This window comes from Suricata suricatta, chromosome 7, assembly GCF_006229205.1.
Source record: "Suricata suricatta isolate VVHF042 chromosome 7, meerkat_22Aug2017_6uvM2_HiC, whole genome shotgun sequence".
Classification (NCBI taxonomy): Eukaryota; Metazoa; Chordata; class Mammalia; order Carnivora; family Herpestidae; genus Suricata; species Suricata suricatta.
In genome coordinates, this window is record NC_043706.1 from 118,890,250 (window position 1) to 118,899,436 (window position 9,187).

The 9,187-nt window shown below is 40.6% G+C and overlaps 1 long non-coding RNA gene across 1 annotated transcript; it reads right to left on the reverse strand.

Annotated features, from left to right (window-relative positions):
• Positions 1-791: 791 nt before the first annotated feature.
• On the reverse strand, positions 792-1,631 carry LOC115296429. Its single transcript, XR_003910884.1, has 2 exons — positions 1,483-1,631; positions 792-1,013 (listed from the first exon to the last, which is right to left on the reverse strand). It is a non-coding gene; the product is annotated as an uncharacterized LOC115296429 (long non-coding RNA).
• Between the last annotated feature and the right edge of the window lie 7,556 nt (positions 1,632-9,187).

The following is a 9,187-nucleotide window of genomic DNA, read 5'->3' on the forward strand; positions in this document are numbered from 1 at the left end:
GGTATTCAACAGTATGGCCCCAGTAGTGTTTTCTCACTGATGGTTGAATAAAAAAAAGTTCTAATGGATATTTTATGGGTGATCTCTTACATCTTCAAAAGTTAAAAATGCAGATAGGACATATGATTTGGTGGTTATAAGCGCAGGTCCTAGGATCAACTAATCTGCTCAGATGCCTCCAATCAAGTGCTCAGGTAAGTCTGGAAACCTCAACTCTGGCTGCCAATCCATAGGGTTGAGAGGATTAAATGAAGAGGCACATGCATGTATTTTACCACAGTTCCAGATTCCATGAACTTTAGGTTCATTGTTATCTACCTAGGACTCAAGGTTAGGTCTTTGAAAATGGGGAGCTGAAATGCAGAATTAATGCTTTTTCTGTTTATGACATAAGAGGGCATTTATTCAATCTCATTTGAGGAGGAAATATATGACTTTCTGGGTCATCATCGCCAGTCTCTCTGGAAAAGTTTCCCCCCATTATCATTCAGTAATTAGATTTTGTCTTTGAAAATCTACATCATTGATTCCCATAGCTGATTTAGTTTGTAAAATTCTTTCTATTAATTGATGCTCAATTCGAAATTCATGGATGTGCTCTGAGTGGATGTAGCATACGAACAATGTGTGCTCTTTCCTTTTACAGGAAGAACCCCCCTACCCTGTTTGAATTTTATCCTTCTGTATCTGCGTGTGGCTCATCAGATCTAGTTTTATTCAGTAAGTATTTACTGAGTCCTCATCAGGACTGTTACCAGGCTTGGCATATAAAAACATTGTAGGGGAGATAATTATATTTGAAAAGAACTTGTAATTTATTTGAAATTCCAATCTACCTGGGCTCTGCTTCTTATCTGGAACCTCTCAGTGATGGTGTTTGTTTTCACGTGGTTTTTCACAGAGTGAGGAATAAAGTCTGGGATTCCTCAGGTGATCGCCACACAGTGCAGTGGGAGCTGTGAGAAAGTTCAGGTGCAGAAAGGAAGCCCAGAGAAAGTGGCATCTGAGCTGAGCTGTAAAGGATGAACGGGAGTTAGCTTAGCAGGTGCTTCAGGCAGAGGGATCAGCCTGCTGATCTGAAGGGTCTGCAGCAAAAACCTGCTTAAGAAGGTTGTCAGACTGCTGCACAACTTAATAAGTCACACAGACCCAGACATTAGAGAAATGGGGTGGGGGTGGGGTCCTCACGAGGCTCTAATGCACCTCTAGCCCCTGATTCCTGAATTATCACCCTATTCCCCCAGCCATCCCCAGCTTTAACTTAAGTGAGCCTGAATGCATTTTAATTATTTACAAATAATAATAGCCTAATTAAAACAAATAAATTCAAAAGGAGTGAGTATAAGTGGAGGCTCTGGTCTTTCTTTTTTGGGATGGTGTGGGGGGTGAGTGGTTGGATTATATAGTTGACTTATGATCAGAAAATCTCATACTGCCAAAGTTTTCCTTGAAAAATGTCTTAGACTCCCCACCAAGGCTTACATTGAGAAGCATTCAAGAGGGAGACAGGCCAAGAGGAGAGGCACTGTGTTCCTCCCGCCGGTCCCTGGACATGGGCTCTGTGACCAGAATGGCAGATGACTAGCAGCTCTCACTCCTACTTCCTCTGTTAGAGAATTGTGTGTGTTGCTGAATTTGTGTTGGATATGTTTGTGTACATTGAATGAAAATTCCCTGGTAGCAGATGAAGATTATTGTGGTCACCATGGAAACAGAATGTGTTGGGAGCTATTTGAATTCACAGGTAGTGTGAAAATTCCTGGTGAGGGTACAGCAAGTTTGCACGGTCTCTTGCCCCCAGATAGCTCCCAAAATCTACCCTCTTGAAACTTTTCATTTCTGCTTGGGCACCAAACCTCAGAGTGCTTTGTTGATTAGTGTCAGGAGCGGCCTGTCTGCCTGCCCTGTCCCTGAGGCATGATTGCTCTTGGTCAGGGAAAAGATGAGTAAACTAGATACACCTTAATGCAACATATAATTTTCCTGTAAGCAATTAACTGATAACTGACTACCTTCTGGGCCTGAACACCTTTGTAAAAGTCACTACTGCAATAAAACGTATCAATCATCTTTGGGATTGTGAGAGCAGGCATTATGTCTCCTGAGAAACTGTTTTTCTGGGAACTTTCTCTTAGGGTTATAAACAGCCTAATGACCCTTCCTCATAAAAACTGACCTTTACTAAACAATGCTGTTTGCCTCTTGGTTAAAGGTCGATTCCTTAAGGCTAGACCTTAGGTTTTGTAAAAAATACCTATGACAACATGAGTGCCTGTAGCTAAGTTTTTTATGACAATAATTACTACTAGAATATAACTTCTGTAGAACCCATGTCCTGGAAAATTGTAAAACTTATCTATGAGAAATCATTTACTGCTCTTTCTGGTCCTTGTACCTTTTGCCATAAATAAAGCTTGAGAACCAGACAGGGCAGAGATGCCTGCCAGAATGACAGAGACGCCTGCCAGAAGGGCAGAGGCGCCTGCCAGTGATGCCTGGTGATCAGAAAGAAACTTAAGGCCCTCTCACCTTCTCTCGCCGACACCGTCCATCCTTCAGGGGAACCCTGGACCTGCTGGAGCTGGACTCTGGCAAGAATGGGCTCCCATATACACCCAAAACTTGGTTCTGATGTCAATACTGATAATGACATGCATACACTAGGTGGGTACAAGAAGGTTTATGATTCACACAGTAAGGCTTTCTGGGGAAAGCAGGACATGTTCCCAAGCAAGTCTGAAATGGTCTCAGAGAGCAGTGACTTGGCTCTTATTGTGGGTGGAGGGTAGGGTTGGTGAGGGTTCCTAGGCACCGCCAGGGCTTGCATAATTTGCACTTTCTGGAACCAAAGAAGGGAGCACTGAGGCTTGCCTGTCAGCTTGTCTAGTTAAGGGGCAAGAGAGAAAGAGGGAGGATAAGGGCTTGAAAATTGACTGCAAACAAAGAAAGTGGAGTCAGACCTTTTATTAAAAAGCAATTTTTCTGCCTCTGATTGACAGTAGTTTTGTTTGGGAATGTATAACTTTACACTAACTTCTATATCAGATGCATCAAACAGGGTCTGACAGGAAAGAAGTAGCACATGCAAATAGTATAATTTGAAGGGTGTTTAATAAAGGGGCAATTAGCAAAAGAGTGAGTAAGGTATAAGGAAACTCTAAGGAATATTGCAATATCCCATTGACGAATTGGTCAAAGAAATTGTTCCCTTGTTCTCCCCATTCCTGGCAAGGTCAATAGGTCTTAGTAATTTACATGTTGACCTTGCCAGGAGTGGGGAGACCAGGAGAACAATTTCTTTGACCAAGATGTTATACAAAAATATCGTACAAAATTTCTGGTATTTTAAATGAGTGATTTTCATTGCATGTATAATAACAGTAGTTTGGAACATGTAAAGAAACTTTTGTTTTCTTTCCTTAAAGTTTATTTCTTTATTTTAGGGGCACCTGCGTGGCTCAGTTGGTTGAACATCCAGGTCATGATCTCTAGGTTCCTGAGTTTGAGCCCCATGTCAGCCCCTGTGCTGACAGCTTAGAGCCTGGAGCGTGCTTCTGATTCTGTGTCTCCCTCTCTCTCTTTCTGCCCCTCCCTCACTCATGTTCCTCCCCCTCAAATAAATAAGTAGAGTTTTTTTTAATTAAAAACATTTCTTTACTGTTTATTTTTGAGAGAGAGAGAGAGAGAGAGAGAGCGCATGAGTAGGGAAGGAGCAGAGAGAGAGGGAGAGAGAGAATACCAAGCAGGCTCTGCATTGATATCGCAGAGCCTAATGCAAGTCTTTAACTCAAGAAATGTGAGATCATGAGCTGAGCCACCCAGGCACCCCTATGTTGTCTTTCTTTTAACTTAATGTTAGAAGTTTAGAAAAAACAAGAAGCCGGATGTGACAACATGTTAACACATATGGTAACACGCACCAAAGCTTTGGACAGAGTGATAGCTTAATAAATGTTTACTCATCAAGTGATTGTCAGGATAAATAGCAGAAACCCTTCTGCGAGGAAAGTGATGAATAAGAGTGATAGTTTCAGGGACTGCCTTCCAATAATTAAGGGATTTGTCTCTTCTATACCAAACTTCAATTCCTTTGTCAGAGGAGTGCCTCTATTTGCCACACACGCTTTGCTAATTAATTCCTGTATCAGGGAGTAAGTACACATAGCACATAAGTCCTGAGGCTATTCAGAACATAAAGCAGTTGTTTGGTGTTGTCTACTTCGATTTCTACACTTTTCTCATAGAGTCATAATTTAATATCGGCACAAATTGAAAACAACATAGCAGCTTTTCTGAAATTTATTATGCATCCTAAAATGCATTTGCATTTTTGAATCCTTATTTTTGGCCTTCCTTTTCATGCAATTTTGTTTATATCACTAGAAATAGGGCAATGTGACTTTTTGTTCCTCTTATGACTCCATTCTGATGCCCAAAGGGATGAAGTCAAAATCATTAAGCAAATGGCAGAAAGCAATCAATGTTCTCAAATAAAAGGTCACACAATAAGGAATGAAGCAACTGAAACACAAAAATCCACTCATCGCTTTGGCTTGAAAATCTTCAAATTATCATCAATCCACAAGTATAACATGAAAATGAGAACCGTGGCTGTATTTGGTAGTTACGATGTTTTCACTGAGCAATGGGCCATGAGTTTTTGATGGCTAGCCATTTGAAAACCCCTTTGTTTAAAAAAAGAGAGAGAGGGAGAGGAAAAAAGTAGGGAAAAAATGAGGACGGAAGATAGCTTTCCTTTAATGTTGACCAGCAAAGATAACAAAAACTCCGAAAACTCAGGCTTCCATCCAGGGCATGTTAATGAAACAGGAATCAATGCCAAAAGGGAGCAACGTTCTGGCAGTGTGTTCTGGGAACAGGAAAAAAATTTGTGTAAAGGTGTCGCCCCGGAGGCAGGACCTTCCAGTAATTTCAGGACAAAGCGTTTAAAGGCTTCCTTAGTTTTCAAGACAACAAGCAGAGGCGTATTTGGTATGGATTTTTTACCCTCAGTCTGGCACGCAGCCTAACTAAATGAAGCCTCTCAGAGCGCCGATGTTTATACTACTCGATTAGTGTCAGATCAGAATGAAATAAATATATGTGGCAATGCCTTTTTCAGAGGCAGCTGCCACTGATCATGTTGACACAAATGTTTGCTTTCTGTTACGTACGTATTGGAGTCTTTAAAATGCCCTTAAGTAAAATGCGACACTGAGTGGAAAACTGCACCCAGCCCACCTCACAGGCTAACATCGCCTGGGAAACCGCACATGACGAACGCCCAAATATGGCGACTGTCAGTGTGTAGAGTTGTCTGACGCGCAAGAATGGGGGTGATTGTAAGACCAACTGCAGCCTTTATTTGATGTCTCCCAATAATTTTTGCATTTTTACTGGTAGGGATAATTGGGTGATAAAAATAGAAACCCAGGTTCCCAGGTTGCCATTTTAGAAAGAATTCTCTTTATACCTTAAAGAAATAAAATTTTCCCTGATTAAGAAATACACAGATATTGTTTTAAAAGCTCAGAAATGTACATTATGAACACATTTGCTGTTTTTCCTTTATATTTTTATTTTCTTTCTATTGCTTATTTTATTTTTGAGAGAGCATGAATGAGGGAAAGGCAGAGAGCGAGAAATACAGAAAATTCATATTTTTATTCCTGTTTAGAAATAAAATTAGGATACTTACTATTTTATTAACTTCTGCTTCCGCCTCCCTCTACTCTACGGACGCACACGCACACAGTGCACAAGCAGGGGCTACGGACAGTACTGTTTGGGGTAGGTGTGTGCGGTTGGCATCTCATACCAGCTGACTTCAGTCTGTCCTCCATCACAGTTGACTGCTGACTTATGCACAGCAGAGGCCCGTAAAAAATGAACTCCAGTAGGCAGAGCCTATCATTTAAAATAATAGATTCCTTCTTGGGATGAACTTCGAGAGTTTAGATCAGGGAGACGCTATGCTGTCCCTAGGGATTGTGGGAGTCTCTAATAACACCCTTGCTGGGGTCTCCTGAGAAGTTTTCCCAATTCTCTTCTCTCCCTTCTTCGCTATCCCGATTTTACAGTGACTATAGCCTGAATGGGAGAATCTGTCACAAAGTTTAGATTCAATTTATGTAGAAAAAGGAGGAAAAACTGCAGTCATTGCTTTGCTTCCTTTCTACTCTGACCTGTAGGAAGGAAGACCTAAAAGTTACCTGATAGATTTAGGGAAAAGCAGGGCACAGAGGATGTAAAACCCAGTGAGGTATAATTATAACTTCATAATGTCTCTTCTGGTTGAAAAAATAGTTGGAGATAAAGGAAGCGTTGACTGATAAGAGTTGATTATAGAGGACAGGCCATAAATCTTTGTGTAACTGTTCTTTTTCTTTATATTATACTAAGATGTTATAAGAACAGATGATATTTAAATGAAGCTAATTAGTATTTGGTCAATACTGTACTGTAAGTTGCTATGCTTTAGTCAAAAAAATTAAAAATTAGTTTATATATACACTTTTAATTTCCTCTGTTATTCACACCTGACCCATGGATGATCTAAAATGTCTCCACTGACACCTGCTGGTAGTCTCTAGAATTGCAGAAAGAGGGGCTGCCGAGAAGCTAACTGCTGGAAGACATGACTTGCAAATTCTAATCCACTTCGATGCGCACAGTCAAGGTAAATTCTTTTCATTCCACAGCTTGCAAGATTATCTAAGCAATGCCTTTGTTGGTATGAAGGACACTTAACTGGTTGTTTGCAATATTTTTTTTAGTATTTTGTCTGTGTCTTGACTGTGTTAGATGCTAGGGTTGTAGAGATAGGGCATGCAATTAAGGAACTAATATTCTGCGGGGCAGAAGACAAATATACTGGTACAGCACATGTGTTCTTCATTATGATAGAGGTATGAACTGATTCTTTACATTGATTCAATAAACAAATCCGAACTAAACACCTGTTTGTACCTTGCATTACTCTAGGAGCCGTGGAGGGAAAATCTCTTGTACGTACAAGCCCTGAGAAAAGAAAATCTTAATGTTGAATATTTAGAATGGGTACAGCAGCTAGGGCACCTGGGTGGCTCAGTCAGTGAAGCATCCAACTTCAGCTCAGGTCATGATCTCACGGTTCGTGAATGTGAGCCTCACATTGGGCTCTCTGTTGTCAGCACAGAGCCTGCTTCAGATCCTCTGTCCGCCTCTCTCTCTGCCCCTCCCCTGCTCTCTCTCTCTCTCTTTCAAAAATAAATAACCATTTAGAATGGGTACAGCAGATCTCTAGAACTTACTCATCTTGCTTAACTGAAACTTTGTGTGTTGATCAGTAACTCCCCCTCCCTCTTCCAGTAAGCCCCAGGCAACCACTTTTCTTCTCTTTGATTCTATGAATTTAGCTGATTTAGAGACCTCAGTAAGTAGAATTATGTAACATTTGTCTTTTGGTGACTGGCTTATTTGACTTAGCACAGTATCCTCAGGTTTCCCCCGTGTTGCTGCACTTTGCAAATTTTTTTCTTTTTTTAAGGCTGAATAGTATTCCATTATGGTATACCACATTTCTTTCTTCCTTCCTTCCTTCCTTCCTTTTTCTTTCTTTCTTTCTTTCTTTCTTTCTTTCTTTCTTTCTTTCTTTCTTTCTTTCTTCCTGTCTGTCTGTCTGTCTGTCTGTCTTTCTCCTACTCATCTGTTGGTGGATATTTAAGTTGTTTCCACATCTTGGCTATTGTGAACATAGAAGTGGTAATATCTCTTCAAGATCCTGATTTCCATTCTTTTGGGTAAATACCCAGAAGTGAAATTACTGGATCATACAGTAGTTCTGTTTTTAATTTTCTGAGGCAATGCCATGCTGTCTTCCATAGTGCAGAAAAATTTTTTTTGATAAAATTTAACACCCTTTCATGATAAAAACTTTCAACAAACTAAGAATAGAGGGAAATTACCTCAGCATTATAATGGCCATAAATGACAGGACCAAAGCTTACATCATATTCAATGGTGAAAATCTGAAAGCTTTTCCTCTAAGATCAGGAGCCAGGCAAGGATGCCCACTCTCTCAACATACTGCTGGAAGTCCACAACAGAGCAATTTGGCATGAAGAAACAAACAAAAATAAACAAATAAAAGGTCTCCAAATAGAAAAGAAAGAAATAAAATGACTCCTGTCTGCAAAGGACATGATCTTATTATATATTAGAAAACCCTAAATACTCCATATCAAGACTGCTAGGATAAACGGATTCACTAAAGTTTCAGTATAGAAAATTAACATACACAAATCACTAACAAAGAAATTACCAAATATTACCAAAAAAGAAACTAGGAAAACAATCTCACATACAATAGCACAGAAAAGAATAAAATGCTTAATAATAACCTTAACTAAGGAGGTGGGTACTTAATCTTGATTTACAGAATCTGGAAGTTTGGCCCATGAAGGAAACATGTGAACTAACATTGGAAGGATGAAGGGGAGGTAGGTCTGGGGAGGAGGGATAGAGAAAGGAGCACATACAAAGGTCCTGAAGCACAGGTAGTCAAGGGACTGAGAGAAGCTTAGTGAATGGGGCATAGAGGGAGCGTTGACAAACTTGTTTGTTGTGTTGTTGAGGATCAGATAGTTAATGTTTTGGGCCTGTGGGCCAAGAGGCAATGCCCTAAATTCTTTAAGCAACTGTTCTTGCTAAAAGGCTAATTATCTTGCCTTTGGTTTGTTTGTTTTTGGCCCGTGGTCATATTTGTTGACCTCTAGCACAGTGTGAAAGGAGTTGTGTTTTGTTTTTTTAATTTTTTAATTTATTTTTGATACAGAGAGAGACAGAGCATGAGAGGGGGAGGGGCAGAGAGAGAAGGAGACACAGAACCGGAAACAGGCTCCAGGCTCTGAGCTAGCTGTCAGCACAGAGCCTGATGCGGGACTCGAACCCACGACCGTGCTGAAGCCGGAGGCTTAACCGACTGAGCCACCCAGACGCCCCATGAAAGGAGCTTTAAGACTCTGGGCTTACAGTAGATAAGGAAGGATAAGAGAGGCACACTTTACCACTTGCTTTATAGATGAGGCTAAAGAGTTTAACTCTATCTAGACGGCAGGGCGGGACTATTAGAAGGACCTCCTTGGGAGAGGGCGTTGGAAGTTCAGGGAATGGAATGTGTGGGCTATGTCTGGGACAACTCAAGAGA